Source organism: Triturus cristatus, chromosome 12 (genome assembly GCF_964204655.1).
Source record: "Triturus cristatus chromosome 12, aTriCri1.1, whole genome shotgun sequence".
NCBI lineage: Eukaryota > Metazoa > Chordata > Amphibia > Caudata > Salamandridae > Triturus > Triturus cristatus.
Window position 1 is genome coordinate 171,910,964 of NC_140595.1, and position 17,401 is coordinate 171,928,364.

The following is a 17,401-nucleotide window of genomic DNA, read 5'->3' on the forward strand; positions in this document are numbered from 1 at the left end:
TGGCAAACTGCTCAGCTGGCTCCGGAGGGGGGGTGGGGCGGTTGCTGATCTGTGTGCTAGTGCCGGTTTCAGATGATTTTATTACAGGGGTCGATTTTGCCGGCCCCTGGTAACAAAAATGCTCCCCGAGGGGCCCACCGGGGAAACGCCCGGTGCCCACTACGGCCAGTCCAGGCCTGCTGCCATTGGGTATTTAACAAGCCCCTTTCGAAGCCGGATAAATGTATACATGATATTGTATAGAATACTGTGCAGTACTTTGCAGCAAGAAGTCCCATTATGTAGATGGAACATTTACCTGGGTTATGTACCTCTTTGATTTTGCTGCTACCTTTTGTCTCCATTGACGTTCCCTTCACAAACCCAATGGACCCCGTCCAATTCCTTGTGGCTGCTGTCAGAACACACAAGATCACTCGTCCACAAACACGAACTGAAGGTACAGCTATGTGAGTGTTGTGAAGGTCATTCTCATTGCTTGTCCACTCTCCTTCCATCTTAATAGGTCAGAATCTGATTTCAGAGATCTTGATGTGAGGGTGGCGACGAGGGAAGATCACAATACGACTCCACTCAGCTTCATGAAAACAAGGTGCACAGAACTTCCAGATCAGATTCAGCCTCTTGGGAGATGTTTCTGGAGCAAGAGTTGTGAGAACAGTGCGAGAGAAGACGGAGAGTATATCTGCCTGTCCTATGAAAATTGGGAAAGAGATTGGAGGCTCGGCAGCTAAATTCCAGTTGTTGGAGGACCAAAGCATGGGGCTAGATGGAATGACAACTTTTAAAAATGGTGCCAGGGAAAGCTAGATAAAGCTGAACTTGAAAAAAGAGCTACTGGACAATCTCAGGAGAGATGGCTCATGATGATCTGGAACAACATGTGCGGAAATCATATAGAGTGTATTCCAGTGGCGGCTGCCACATACACAAAGTGGAGGGCCAGGGGAAGGAGGTAATATGGGATGAAGCGCAGGAGGGGGCACAGGGCAGGGTGGAGGGGACATAATAAAAGTACGAATATTAAAACATTAAAAGAAAAGTTACGTTTACCTGCCGCCAGCCGCCTCCTGCGTAGCACCTTGGTGCTAGGACTTCCTTGTCCCACCAGACACTGCAGGATAGTCACAGACTCCCTGTCCAATCCCTGCGCTGCAGAGCAGCATGGGGATTGGCCTGCACAGGCTAGAAAGACACCCTGCTTAGACCAGGGAGTCTGTGGAGTTTCTCTTTCTCGGCTGTTCCATACAGCCGGGTTAGAGAAACCTAAGTGTGCATTTGAGGTTTGGTCGGCCTGAGACAGCTGGCCAAACACACAAAGGCACTTATGGAGTGCACTAGCACTACTCCTCCCCCCTCCGGTGCCTCAGCCCCGCCCCTCCCTACACACGCTGGCTGGGTCAGCGGCTTAAAAATAAAACAATGGTGTAATATCGTGTTATTTTTTTGCTGCTGGCTCTGAGCCAGTGAGGCGACGCTCCTCCGCCATTGCGGAAGAGTCGCTACTGGTGTATTCAGCAGCCAAACGAGGGTGGCCAACCACTGGTGAAACAGGGATGTTGACCTTTATGTCACTACAACAGTAGTGACAGTGCTGCATGTTTTGATTCAAAGAAAGATGGTGTTGTTAGAGAACAACTGGCTCCTCCCGTTTCCAGAAATAAATATTAGAAACACCTGTAAAGAATAAAAAACTAAAAGGAGACGAAAGGCACTTTGTTGACTTCGTTGCCTTCAAGTGAAATTGAACGTTCGTTCTCCTCCAGGGCAGAAAATAAAATCTGTATTTTGTCGAGTTGAATCTGCTAAGACCTTTTCAGTGCAGTTTCTGAGACATGATTTCCCAATGACCCCTTTGCTGAGGTTAGTTGGTGTTTCCCTGTTTTTTGCTGCATTTATGTCTCTGGGGTTGTTGGGGAGTATGTCCGTGTTTAAAGATCCAGAGGTTCACAGGTGATTCTTATCTGCAGAAGAAACAAAGGGGAAAGTATATTCTGTCTTCTTGTTTTGATTGAATGTGTCTGTGTCTCTCTGCTGTTCTTCGTCTTCCTCTTTAAGCTCCTAGCAAATGGCTGTGACTTGTGTTATGTTAGTTTCTGACTGCTGTGAGGCGAATATGCAACAAAAACATGACAAGGGCTCTGTGTGCAGTTGTGTATTAGGATACACGTTTCTAAGCGTAAGTGCAAGTGTTAGATGTACCAATAGCATATTTGAGGACTTGAATTAAATTGTTTAAAACACGATTTTTCAAATGATATCCCATTTTTGGCAAACATTGTTCATTATGCTGTTGAACTTCAGAGTGAACATAAGGCAAAATGGGAGGCCATATGAGGAAACATCAATGTGCGCCCCCCCGAAAAGAAATCTCCAAGTGATTTGTTTACCCCGTTTAAATTTGAAAACAAACTCCAGGCACCAAAGATGGTCCAGGGGCTTGAAGACAATCAGTAGGACATTTTGACAGGTCGCGCACTTATGTGGAGCATTAAACATTTCTTTAAGAAAACCTTCCTCTATATTTCCCTTCCTCTGAAGAGGAGCCGCTGTCCAAAGAAGACTGTTCTCAAAAGGTAAGGGGAATTGCACTGCAGTGTTGGGAGGGAGAAGCAAACTTCTCAAAGTTTTCACAGAGCTGAATATTACAATGAGCCATAATGTGCAGTTTCTAATCTGTCTAAGCACAACACAAGCATTCTGGTAAGATGTTTCCCTTTACTCTTACATAATCACTTCCTCTTAACAAAGAAAGATAAAGGAGGAGCTGGATGTTTACTGTTGTAATCCAAATGAAGTTCTGTACTTCTAGCGTAGATTAGTTAAATTCTTTATTTAAGTTGTTACAAGTCTAAATGAGGAAAACTCCACCAGGAGCAGCTGTCCTGCTGCTCAGCCCATACCCAACTCACATTCACAGACATCCAACATTCCATCCATCCAACATTCCACAACACACTCATTCTGGCTGGGCAGCAGGGAAACCTAAGTTACAATATATCTCCCTTCTTTACGGGAAAAATATGCATTGTGAAATAGTTTAGATGAAACAATTAAAATAATTACACTATGGCAAATAGCATATAGTCACGAAATTAAATACAATGCACTAATAATAAGAAAATCAAGCAATACAATATAAACACCTCACATCACAACCTGTCACACAATACTACCACGCATCAAACTCACAAATAAGAACATCCTATCACAACATACTACATCTCATCTCGCACACAGTGAATAATTAAAAGAACACTCTTCCACACCATACTACCTCTCATCTCGCACACAGAGAATACTTAAAAAAAACACTCTTCCACACCATACTACATCTCATCTCGCACACAGTGAATACTTAATAGAACCAAAAGAACATCCTTTCACACCATACTACATCACAACTCGCACAAAAACTATATTAAAATTCCACACCACATTACATTCTGACCAAAGTATCACGTCACTTCCTGAATTAAACCACCATCCAACATCATACACCAAAACCCATATGCTACAGATCACACCAGTTGGCCAGACCGGTACGACCAGCAACATACAGGGACAAACCTTACAACAATATATATGTATCAGGAACAATGTAAACAAACACCCTCATAACACTTCTACCCTCACTTCCAATAAAACTACTACTCTCACTTACCACGAAACTCAAACACTAAGACAATGGGTGTCTCATTCACGCATTATACAACAACCAACACCTAATAATGAGTGACTCCCAAAACACAGCCATCTCATACACAACTCAAACCAATGAGTGGCCTAATACCTCAATGCCAACTCATACACAACAATCTTTTGCTTCCGGGACCGTTGTCCCTGTTGTGGATCAAGTTCTGGGACCTTTGTCCCAACATGGGCTCTTTGACCACATGTTTTGGGCTTTCCGTTGTGTTTCCAGTTCCGGGACATTGTTCCCGACACGGTCACTAAGACCTGCTTCCATTACTGGGACCTTTGTCCTGTTTAAGCTTCTTCTTGGCTCTCAGACCCGCTTCCAATACTGGGACCTTTGTCCTGTTTAAGCTTCTTCTGGGCTCTCTGACTCATTTGTGGGATCACTGTCTCATTTTTTTTTCCCTCGCTGTTGCCATACTGCTTCCATGGAGCTCACCAACCCACTGGCATTATTCACGGAGTAATAATCCACAGAATCGTGAGCTTTGTGGTTGACATGCGTGGGCAAGAAGAAACTGCTTTCATGCCATCTCTCAAACCTCTTTTACCAACTGCTTTCTATTAGCTTTATTGTCAGTACCTGGTTCTCTACGCAGTACGAGACCCCCCTGCCGATTTTCGGGCAGCGACATTCACAGTAATTTTCAACGAAATACCTGGCTTGACAATATATGCCTGGATTTAGCATAAACAAAATGGAGGCACGCACGTCGACGTAGAGCCGGCTGGTTCTCGGCACAAACATGCACCAGTAATGCCCCCAGGAGTACAGACGTGAATGGAGTGAGGAGTCGTCACAGAAGATGACGCTGAAAGCCACTGTGGGAAGGTAAACCAGCACATATGTTGATTCTCTCGTGCCAGATATTTTTTTTAAAAAAACTGTAATCGTCAACTCGCTTTACTGAAGACAACGGTCATATCCAATGAAAAACAACAACTTGCTTCTTGCCAATGACTTCAAATAAAGCGTCGTTTTTTTTCCCACTCTCACAGTATCCGGGTAGTTCCTTCTCCTTTCCACTTTCACAGCGTCCGGGCAAATTCCACAGCGATGTCACCACATCTTGAGCCAACAACTTAAGCACACCCCTCTTGCTCCTCAATCTCGCTTCAGTTCTTCAATGCAGTAATGGGACCGATCTCCACTCTCGATCACCACATCCCAAAGTGCAAAATAACCCTGCCAACATCAATAGTCAGCACCAGGGCCCGATCTCTTCCTTTGAACAATCAGATGTGTTCAATTCATGGTGCATATTCTCCCTGCACAACTCCCAATTCAACACCAGATCGTCGCATTAATTAACATATTTCGCACCAAATCATCACGTCGTGAGCAGTTGACACCGGAGTTCAAATTTTTTTTTCCATCACGGTACTTCAGAGTATGAACTCACATAAAGGCAACCCGTCACATCGTAAGCACGTCACACCGAGGCTCGGGTTTTTTTTGCCCCCGAACACATATACAAAATACACTGTGGCTGGTACTATGCCGTTGATTAACACAGCTGAATCTGGCACACCTGGGTTTTAGGGCGACCGATAGCAGGGTCACTGGTGGGGTTTGGGTGCCAAACAGCGTTACATACTTAATTTCCACAAAGAAGTCTTTTACCTTGTGATTTACTTGGCTTCTATTTTCTGTACCTGTCAGGTTTCAATTTTCCAACAAGCTTGGACATCTCTTTTCTGTTTCAGTCAAGTTTCACTTTTTTCTTTAAGTTCCTTTAGGTGGCACACGTGGATTCTTCTTCTAAATCGTCGCCAAAATGTTGTAATCCAAATGAAGTTCTGGACTTCTAGCGTAAATTAGTTAGGTTCTTTTATTAAGTTGTTACATGTATAAATGAGGAAACCCCACCAGGAGCAACTGTCCTGCTGCTCAGCCCATACCCAACTCACATTCACAGACCTCCAACATTCCATCCATCCAACATTCCACAACACACTCATTCTGGCTGGGCAGCAGGGAAACCTAAGTTACAACATTTACCTATACCCCAGTGGCGGTCAGCACGGATCCGGGGTGGCGGGCGAGAGGGTAAAGGGGTGTAAAATAAGAAAAAGACACTTACCTCCTTGCCGCTTTCTCCCATGCCGTCTCTCCTCCGCATCGGCCAAACAGGAAGCAGCCAGACTCCTCTGAGCAAATCGGCTCCTCATAGGTCAGTGCTCAGACAAGGACTGGGGGCCTGCATATGTTCTCCATTTGGGCTGTAATGCAGCCTGGTATGAGAACATGCTTAGTGCGCATGAATGTTTGGCGGGCCCGAGATGGCCGGGCAAAGCGTCATATGCACTTCAGTGTGCCCACCACTCCTCCCCTGCACTGCGAGCAGAGCTGCCCGCCCTGCCCCCATGCTGCAGCAGCAGGAACAAATAAAATGATAACATTAAGTTATTATAATTTTATTATTATTTTCTTTCACTGCTGCAAAGCAGTGGGGCAAAGCTTCTCCGCCTTAGCGGAGGAGCCGCCACTACTTTACCCAGGATTCCGTTAACCACAAACGATTATGCAGGAGGAGCCGCAATAACCACAACAGGTTAATTTGAGGCCATTCTGTGTTTTTGTCTATGGCTTTAGGTAAAGAAAGGTTGAGAACTGTACCTAATCAATAAAGCTATGCACTGATCCACGAGAAAAGGCCCACTTTCAAGTGAAGGAGGTAGCAGGACGGTGGAAAAGAACCTGAATAGGTGTCCTAAAGAGACAGGTTGAGTAACAGGAAGCATATGCATGGTTTCCATGACTTTCTGTATATGATAATGCTTTGTGGGATGCACAGAACTCCGTACTATTCTCAGAATCAGGAGAATCCATATCTGTGTCCAATATTTGCTCTATGAACATGGAATGACAGGTTGGTTCATGCCAGTTTAAGGCTGAAACAGAATCTGGAACCAGCAAAGGAAATGTTGTGTGTTTCAAGCAAGCGATCATGACGTTCAGAAACTGGTCTGAAAATATTGACTATAAGACTCTTTTTGATATTCTGAGCTAAATCAAAACTTCTCTCAGCACCAATTCTTCTGGAAGAGCTGTTGCTTGAAAAACATAGCATTGTCTTCTTAACCGGAAGTAGTGCAAGAGGCATTAAAATTATCAGGAACAGTATTGATGGAATGATCAAATATATTATTCCCTACCAGTCTTGGAAACATTTATGTTCATTAGCAAACTTGGGAGCGGCTTAGAAGAAGGACAAATGTCATGTTAATATTATAAAGCACTATGACTGAGACATAGGTGCTTAGAATGCCATGGAGGGAAATGAAAGCGGTGGAGAAGGCTCAAATTCCATCCACTGGAGCCCTTAACAATTTTCACAAGGAACTAAAAAGATAGTTACCAAGCTGCCCCGTGAAAATATGTATTGCCTTTGAAAGACATTGTACTACAGGCTGTGAGACAACCTCTGCTATCAGTCTCTAGATCCCCTGCAGATCAGTGCCCAGCACCCATATTCAAGAAAATCCTCTTCATCATCAGTCCTACCTCCTTTTTATCCAAGCCAATCATCAAAAGTCCCTAATTAATAGAAAAAAATCCTAATGATTTGTCGACATCCTATACCGGGTTTAGTGGGCTAATGTGTCCACTGTAAGGGCTCGTGTTTGACCTCATGGTCATGGGTTCAAATCCTGGTGGGTCCACTTAGCCTTTCATCCTTCTGAGTTCGATAAGATGAGTACCATTGGGTTGGGTATCAATAAACATCTGTTATTCAGCGCCAAGATACCCTTGGGTGAGCGTGCGCTTTACAAATACACGTTATGTTATACCAGGATGATCCAAAAGAAACAAAGTCTTGACCGGAGAGACCTGTTCCAATTCTACCGATCTCCAACTCTCTGTAAAGTCAGCGAAAGATTATCCATCCAACAGATCTCAGCTTTTTTGTAAACAAACAAAACAACCTTCTATCTGACATTCAAAGAGATGGCAAACTAGGAAAAGGGACTAAATCTGCCTTAATCACCACTTGGAACGACCTGAGGACAACCGTGGCCACACTACAACTACTGGGTTTCCATTCTATTTCTGGCAAGGAACATCACCTCCTCAAGGCTGAGTGATCTTGATATTCAAGAAACTGTCCTGACTTGTTTTCTCCTACCCCACTATAAGATCCAACATCATTTCCCATCTGCCTTTTTCATCAGCTCCTTTCCACTACCAGTAGCTACGGGAACGGATGATTGTTCAATTGTACAACATCCCAAATAAGCCCTGCCGCTGACAAGCAGACTGAGGAACAACTTGGGAAGCAAATGTCGAATAATTTAATAAAACAGTCTTTATTTATATCCAAACAGGTTCTATCTGGCACATACAGCTCTCTCGGGAAACAACCTTTACAACACGGTTGTTACATCGCGTTAGCATTACAACGCGGTCGTTACAACGACTGCATCGTTACAACGTGATGCCATTACATCGCAAGTCATTAGATCGACTTGCTCTAGATGGCACTCCAACCTAAGAAATAGCATGATTCACTGTTCCAACACCTTCCCTACTGTTGCACAGGGTGGAGTTGGAATAGTAAATTATAATATTCCTAATGTTGGAGCGCCATCTAGTGCAAGTCGATCTAATGACTTGCGTTGTAAAGGTATCGCGTTCTAACAAAGCGGTCGTTTTAACGACCGCGTTGTTATGGAACGCGATGTAAAGGCATACTTTGCAGCATGCTATATTCAGCCCTCCCCATCTTTTAGCCCACATACGGAAAACCCTCTAACACTTTCACCTTGATGTACCTTTGAGACCAGCATCATTTTCATTCTTTCTTTTCCTGCCTACCTGAACCAGAAATTGCATCACCCATTAATTTGATGTGTTTGGCCAGTGCATGAGCAGGAAACAAAGCACATCCCTTTGCACATATCCCCACTTACACCTCACCTTCTATGGGTTGAGTCATTTTCTGCCCTAATTAGTATAACTCAACTCACACCAACTTTGTAAAATCAACTGGTTAACAAAAGCAACAAACTAACTCAACCTACTACTCGTGGAAAAACCTCAATAATTCTGAAACTACAAACTAAAAACAGGAACACCCAAAGTCGATTTCTACGACACTGGGTTTAATAAAGTGCCCTTCCTCTGAGGTCACAAAAATAATAGTGCACCTACCGAATGACACGGCATAAAATCAGTCACAGAGATCCCCAAACTTCTAAATGCAAGTGCTGAAAACGAAAACAAAAGAACAAAATGTGCTTATAGTTTGAGTGCTATATCAGCACTTTCTGCTGTTCAAAAACGAGTATGGGCATAGACCTGATCTCTCCCCCAAAAAGACTGCACAGTTAGGGCTTTAAATGGAAATATAGAAGTGCAGGTACTCACTATTTAGAGTACCTGTTTGCTACTTAGCAATCTCCCATGAAATATATCGCAGCAGTGTTGCGAAGTGCATGTACTCTCCCATTAAATATAGTGCAGCAATGCTGTAAAGTGCAGGTACTCTCCCTTTCAAATGAAAGAAGTGTAGGCACTCAGCACCGGACAGCACCTGCCCATTTAAAGCACTGCAGTTAGGAAAAAGTGAAATCATTCCACTATGTATATGACACAACCACCCACCACGGTGCACAAAAACAGGAGTCATAAAATCGTTGCTTTTGTAATTCATGGAGCGTTAAAAACAAATTTCAACATCAAAGAGCAAAAAAAACTATACTGTCTTCAACGCCTCTAAATGAATATTACTCCCAGCAAAAAAATAAAAAATAGATCATGCTAATTGTGTACAGAATTTTTTCCCCTTCTCAAAAATGTAAACAAAAATTTAAATGCGGATATGACGAAAACAGCTGCACAACAGACTAGGGAGGAAACAAACACACACACTACTACAAGCTTATGCTGAATTAAAAAACAGTGTGTTAATGGACTCTCTAGGGCACATGTCAGTTTTTTAAGCAGTGCTTGCTAAAAAAAGTGCATTGAAAATATCTTGCCTGTCGTTAATGACCTCTGAATACTTTATTTCTCAGTGTAGCCTGTTCGAATACACAGTGCTTAATTTGTAAACAATATAAGTGCCAGGGCCCTCTGCAGCAGTCCACTGCAGCTTGCACCACCCCTGCACCTGCCAGCGCTGCCCATCATAGTATCAACACAACTATTAACCATCACACTGCTACAAGTGTGACGATTCAGACTGTTCAAGGCCCCCAAAGCAATAGGAATGGTTTAGCAGCAGGTATAAGTTGTTTTAAATGCATATTGAAATAATAATCAACTGTCCTTCTGCTTATCTATAAATTACACAACCAGCGCCACCATGTGGAAGCTGTCATAAGTGCTGGTGCTGACAATTAAGCGCTGGTGCCGAGCACCAGAAACCACCAGCTCAAATTAAGAACTGTGAATACAATAATGTACTGTTTTCTTATTGCCAAACAGTTGGTTGATAGAATTTAAGCCACAAAAAAGGTAAAAAGCTGTTTATTTCGTTTTCAACAGCAAAAATGCTGCGGGACTGAATCACAAAGGTAAACTTCCACTTTTGTGGAAGTTTACCCTTTTTCTGTATTCACAAACTCAGATTTAATATTAACTTTACGACTGCAGAGACTCCGTACACAGGCCTATCTTATTATGTGAGGAGCTCTCTGCCCTGACTGAGGAGTCTCCACATAACGCTACTATTAAATAAAAATGTATGAATACCTACAAAGAGTAAATATCGACACAAGTGTAAATTTACCTTTGCTAATCAGACCCTAAGTAAATGTAGCAAAACTGCAACAAAATTCGTGTTTTGAATCCACGCTACTTTACTATTTGGATTTTTTGTACCACCCAACCACACTCATGGATTGCTTATACCTAGGTTGTAAAAGATGTACTTACCTTCTTTTTGCGGTTTTTCACCTATCTTTCTGTTTTAAGAAATGTGGTATGGGGGTCCCGTCTGTCGTATTTTTTATTTGAACAATTTGTAAAGTGAATCATATGGCACGAGTCTCTGGGCCCTACATAACAATTGTGAAAATAATAAAAATTGAAAAAAGAGTAATTTTAATCCACAAATCACCAAAGGTTAACTAAAGGAAAGCAACTACACATGTAAAACAAGATAATGTAATAATAGGAACAACATCAAGAAGTGTGGTAAGAGTGTACACAAACTAACAATGCGGTGCGGTTGTTGGCTTCAACAACACTGTGCACCAGTACCTTCACAGATGGCTTTTTACTGATGCGTAAGTCACAGAACCATGCTGACGTCCTTCATGAACCTACCCGGGTTCCAGTCTATTGCGTTGTCGATGGGTCCAGAAGTTTGATATTTATCCGAGTAAGGCTCCACATCTAAGAAGGGATATCCAATCCAATCCAAAAAACTTTATTGCGATTGTTTAGAATCATAAAAGTACAATATAAAACAGTTCATTTAGAATACATTTAGAGTACATGTTCCAGTTAATACAATAGCCCATGTTAGAGAACAGGGTGTTAAAATAATTTATCAGTAGTCAGACCCCTTTTAAAACCAGTAAATCAATCAGTATTATTGCTTATTAGTTTCCTACGAATTAACCACATCGCAAACAAAAACTTAGAAACTACAACCACAACAAGTGGATTTGAATCGCTTCGCAGGATTCTAAAGAAATCGAGGTAACTCCTAAAACCCAAGTTTAAACATAATTGTATGATCCATTTTTTCCGAATACCGACATATGCTGGCCAGAAAAGCACGACATGGATCATAGTTTCCAGTTCAGTTGAACAACCAGGACAAGTGTGCTGGGAACCGCCCACCCATCGATCAGTAAATGAATAAAGAGGGAGGGTTCCATATCTGAACTGTAAATATAGCTTCTTTGCTAGAATGGGCTGGATAGCATCAAGGTCAGGTACAAAGGCGTAGTGAGATTTAACATCTAGGAAAGCATCTGTCAGACTAGAAGGTCTAACTGAACTGTAAGCTTTCGTTAAAAAGTAGTCTTTAAATGTTGAAGCAAGAGTTTTTTTGGAAATGCCTAGAGTAGAATTCTCTGGGTTAACCCAGAGATGGGCAAGACCAATATGGGTTAATGTCTGTCTAACATACTGGAGCCAAGGGATCTTATCGGCCCGAGTGAACCCAGGATTACTTTCAATTCGTCTCTGTAACATTCCAGCTCTGGTGTACTCCAGAGCCTTTTCCAGTACATCACCGGTCTGGCGGCAACAACCTCAGAGATGGGACGGATGTTAAGATCCAACCTCAATGGCATAAGCGGCGTGTTATTTTGAAGGGATAAGAGTTTCCTCATAAAGTTATTTTCGGTAGTAACCAAGTCATTTACACGGGTATGGCCCCATAATTCAGCCCCGTACAGTGTAGAGGATCTAGATTGCACACAGTAAATTTCTAAGGGGGCACTTATAATTTTTGAACGACATTTCTTGTAAACTTTAAGGATGCCCCCCACAGCCTGGTTAAGTTTTAAATTGGCTTTACGCATTTGTGGGGACCAACCCATTTTATCGTTCAAAGTCAGACCTAGGTACTCAAATATAGTGACCCGGTCCAGGGCGATACCTTCCATTTTAGGATGTGGGTAATTGGAGGGTTTTACATTAAAAGCCATATACTTTGTTTTACCTATATTCACCACCAGGTTCCTTTTTTTGCAGAAATTAGTAAACTGATCCAAAACCCGCTGCATACCCATTGGGGATTTTGACAGCAGCAGGGTGTCGTCAGAAAACATGAGGGCAGGATATTTTCTAGAGGCCAATTTTGGTGCGTCGATGTCAGTGGTGTCCAAAAGATCGGCAATGAGCCCATTAAGAAAGAGAGAGAACAGGGTTGGGGCAAGAACACAACCCTGTCGTACTCCCTTTTCAACAGGGAAAGGGCCAGTCAAATTGCCGTGTTTTCCATAACGGACTCTAGTGTAAGTCCCATCATGGAGAATCTTCAATTGATAGCATAGGTATGGCGGGGCCCCCATGGCTAGAAGTAGATTCCATAACTGGTTACGATCCACCAAATCAAATGCGGATTTCAAATCCACGAACGTCATATATAGGCTACCCCCATCCAATATCACATGTTTCCAATAAAGGATCTGGAGCCTAAATAGTTGGTCCATGGTTGATATTTTGGGTCTAAATCCCGCTTGAAGTGGGGTTAGTATATTATTCTCTTCTATCCAGTTCTGTAGTCGTTGCAAGAGGTGCCTAGAATACATTTTTTGGCTCACGTCTATTAGGCTTATAGGCCTGTAATTACCTGGATCGAGGGGGGATCACTTTTTAAAGATGTGAATAATTTCCGCTCCCATCCAGGTTGATGGTACCGGTGAACCTTGTAAGATGGCGTTGAAGAGGATTTGAAGGTAAGGGGCCCAGATCTTCCGTTCGTCCTTATAAAGGTCCCCGGGAATACAATCTAGCCCTGGGGCCTTATTCGCTTGAAGCTGATCCAATGCCAGGTCCACTTCTGATAGGGTCCAGGGGGGAACAAGCCAGGAAGGATCCATGGCCATTAAAATAGCAGGGGGATCAACCCTCCTGGTTGTATTAATCGAATACAAATTTTCAAAATGAGAAGCCCAAGCGTCTTCGGAAACGCTTGGGTCAATCAAGGTATTGCCCTCCGGTTTCCCAAAGTGGACAAGATTCCAAAAGGATCTTAAATCTTTTGCCACGAGAGCTAATCTCATAGCAACCCATCTTTCCTCTTCCCACTCGGTCTTAGCAATAAGAATTATCTTTTTGTAAGCCCGCCTTGCTTCCCGAATAAGTGGAAGATTGCCCACCCTGATGGCCAGTAATAAGTCCTGTTTAGCTAGCCTACAGTCCTTTGTGAACCAGGAGTTTTTATTACCCGGCTTCTTTGCATTGACTGGACCTATGGTGTAAAAAGAGCCACGCAGTATTTCCACAAGTTCCTTGTGGATTTTAACCAAATCCAAGGTGCCGTCAGCTGCAGTATTGTTAGCATCCCCTTTAAACACCTTATCAAGTAAAGGGAGTATTTTTAGGTACAAGCTGGCTAATGCCGTATCGGAGTGTTTTATAGTAGACCAGCGAATCCTCTTCCCCCCTTGTATGACTCTTAGGTTACCTGCTGGAGGAATGTCTATAGCTGGCCCCATGTTCAATAGATGAAAATTTAGAACAACTGTCAAGGGGTCATGGTCACTCTCAGTTCGTCTAGTTATCTTAAAGCCCAGCACATTGGGCCATAGATCTAGACTGACCAAAACATAATCAATCACAGATTCGTGACCCATTCCCCTATAGGTTGGCTGGCCCGGTATATCCCCGTTAAAATGACCATTACACGCTCTCATAGAGAAGGCGTAAGTAAGGGAGGTAAGCTGGAGAACCACAGGGGTCCAATGTTTGACTGGGTACATACTAGTATATGGTATAGATCTAACCTCATCTTCCTCAAGTGAAAATGGGGTTACTCCAGACAGAGGCTCGAAGTGACAATTAAAGTCTCCTCCGATCATCAACACAACATCGTCTGGGAGTGATTCCAAAAGGATTGACAAAAAATCAAAAGTGGGTGATGAGCCACCCCCACGAGCAGAACGCGAATAAATATTGATAAGTGCAATCTTAGGGGTCTTTTTATGAGACAAAAGAATGCAAATTATATCATTACTATTCGTTACAACCCTTTTGATGTTAAAGCCAAGATGAATACCCACCCAAACACACAGGCCCCCCGAAGGCCTCCCCCGATGACCTTTTATGGCAGGTTGTATATAAGTAGTATACCCCAGTCTATGAATAGGTTCAGTTGACCAGGTTTCCTGTAATAGGCAGATCCCGAAAGGGTCAATAAAAGAACACCACTCTGGATTGCCAATGTTGGTAGCTAGACCCGCGATGTTCCAGCTAAGAATTTTAAACTGACTGTCAGAATTAGGGGGGACATCTATAGAATTAGGCTGGGCGGGTAAAGTGTCAGTAGTTACTAATTGGTTCGCAGGGACAATCTTCAAAACCGAAGGTTGAGTAGAAACGTCCCACATGGAACCTAAAAGGATGGGAGATATAGTTTCAACTGGCAAAGATGCAGGACCCACAAAAGTAGTCACTGGTAGGACACCTTGGGCTCCCTTACCACCGGTCTCGTCTACAAGGGAGGTGAAGGATGGTTGGTTGTTAGCTTGTGTCTCTAGTCATTCCACCTCATCCAGCAGGCTAAACCTGTTATAAGTTGGAAAGCCTAAAGCTTCATTAACAGGCGTCCTACCCCACGTACCATCACTAGATTGCTCTCGGTCAACATAATTATAAGACGGAGCAAGGAGCCTTAGGCAAGGAAAAGGAGGTTTGATAGACGGGGGTTAGAAATAACCTAAATGAAGCGTTTTAATGTTGGAAGATAGGTTATCAAAGGCGGGACTACATATATGACCAACCACCTCAGGGTTTTTAAAGTTAACAATGACACAGTCACCTCCCACATTTTTTTGTTTATGGCCCACCCAACCAACTCTTCTGACAAACAAGATAGAAGATCGTACGTTCGTAGGCAGGGGTCTATAGGTGTTCAACCAGAACATTACTTTATTTTTAAGTTCCTGGAAGGATTCTGGTCTCTTGGAGGTCAGTTTGGGAACATTGGTCAAAACAGCCACGTAAGGGGCACTTTCAGGGGGAAGATCGATACATGGAGGTCCAGAGGAGGAGGAGCCTCGACAGGAGGCTCGGGACAATGGTTGGCTGTTGGAAGGAAGCTAACAGACATATTTTTGGCATGTAATTTAGGAAGAAGAAACCCCCCGTCGAAGACTCTGGTGGGGATTACGTATGACTCCCCGTTGTTGGATAGGCTGAGTATCAGATAGGTCTTGCGAAATTAAGGGGGTTTCAAGAATTTTAGCCTGATTTTGGCATGAATGTAGACAAAGTGTAATAGATTGTATATTTTCGTCATTTTTAGCTAAGGCTGCCTCCAATACAACCAACCTATTTTCTATAGCAACTAATCTAAGCTCGAGCGGCCGGATGGCTAGAGCTAGCACAGTAGACATTTTCCCAAGTAACAGGTCTATATCAAAAAGCGGTGAGACTACATCTGGGGAAGGACGCTCTGTGCAGGTTAGCTGGGTAGTAGCTGTAGATACAGTCAAAGAAGTGTCCAGGGTTTCAGAATTAAGTTTCTGTATTTTATTCCTCCTACGTTTTGGTGAAATCCCAGTTTTTTTCCTTTTGGGGATGGTGCCCACATCCCGAGCTGGAGTTACAGGCATAATGGAAGGGCCCTGTACGGAAGCAGGAACATTGGTGGCCATGTCTATAGATTTATCAGCAGGGACGATAGGTAAAGTTGATAGGCAAGGATAACCTTTATGAGTGATCATAGTAGACCTGGTGGAGGGGGAGGCAACAGGAGAGCAGCTAGGTGCAATAGTGCCCAATGAAGAGCGTTTAGAAGAGAGTGGTTCCATAGACAACCGACGCTCAGTAATTGCAATTTCGTGCTCGAGTATTGACGAGGCTCTTACAATGAATTTGTCCAACGAGCCGGCAACATGATCAGTGGCGCTCGATTTCGTGCCCCTTTTATTCACCATTGTTCTCCAGCGTCTGACTTTATGACTTTGAGCAGAATTTAAATGTACTCACAGGATTGGTGCAGTCAGAAGGTAGGGCCGGACCGGACTCTCGCGGGCACGAACGGGCATAAACGGGCCCGCCCTTGGCCCGGGCTTTGCCCAGGCTGCGTTCCGCGCTGCGGAAATGCGTGTGCGGGAATATGAGGGTGGGCTGGAGGCGGGGTTTCGAGGAAGAGGCAGGCAGCGGGAAGGTGGAGGGCTGCTGGGCCTCGCAGTCCTCAGTCCAGGTACGCCAACACCAGCTTCAGGTTAGCGAGCGGCACCCGCGAAGCGGGGGCCGCGAGGATTGAAGTAATCACCGAGGGCGGGGACTCGAGGAAGAGGCAGGCAGCGGGAAGGTGGAGGGCTGCTGGGCCTCGCAGTCCTCAGTCCAGGTACACCAACACCAGCTTCAGGTTAGCGAGCGGCTCCCGCGAAGCGGGGGCCGCGAGGATTGAAGTAATCACCAAGGGCGGGCACTCGAGGAAGAGGCAGGCAGCGGGAAGGTGGAGGGCTGCTGGGCCTCGCAGTCCTCAGTCCAGGTACACCAACACCAGCTTCAGGTTAGCGAGCGATTTAACCCAGATCTCTTGACTGGGGGAGAATGTCTGCATTGTCAGCATTCCGTCCATCATTTGTTTGTTGTAACGCTTTTCGCCCTAAGTGGGATGGGTATTCACAGACGTGGGACCCGTGCTCACTACGCCACTGGAGTCAAGCTATCCTGGCTGATGACGGCTGATAGCCAGAAACCGGTCCTAGGATGCTTGATTCCGGTCCAGGGAAGACATGGCTTGGCAGTTCGGGCTGGACTGTTCCCATGAGGCACAGGGTCAAGACTGATTTGCATATGGCCATGTCCAAACTGGGGTGGTGTAGTGGGCAAAAGAACGATGGATTTAACCCAGATCTCTTGACTGGGGGAGAATGTCTGCATTGTCAGCATTCCGTCCATCATTTGTTTGTTGTAACGCTTTTCGCCCTAAGTGGGATGGGTATTCCCAGACGTGGGACCCGTGCTCACTACGCCACTGGAGTCAAGCTATCCTGGCTGATGACGGCTGATAGCCAGAAAACGGTCCTAGGATGCTTGATTCCGGTCCAGGGAAGA

At 44.2% G+C, this 17,401-nt stretch overlaps 1 protein-coding gene across 2 annotated transcripts in view; it reads left to right on the forward strand.

Moving 5' to 3' along the window:
- The window catches only part of ANKRD34A (ankyrin repeat domain 34A), a 535,455-nt gene that overhangs the window by 143,321 nt on the left and 374,733 nt on the right, over window positions 1-17,401 (forward strand). Inside the window, exon 2 of one of the 2 annotated variants that reach the window (XR_014971938.1) lies at window positions 506-2,245. The exons of the other annotated variant lie outside the window; for it this stretch is intronic. The gene's annotated coding sequence lies outside the window, so the exon portion shown is untranslated. Of the gene's footprint in view, window positions 1-505; window positions 2,246-17,401 lie in introns of those variants that run through there. 2 annotated transcript variants of the gene reach the window in all.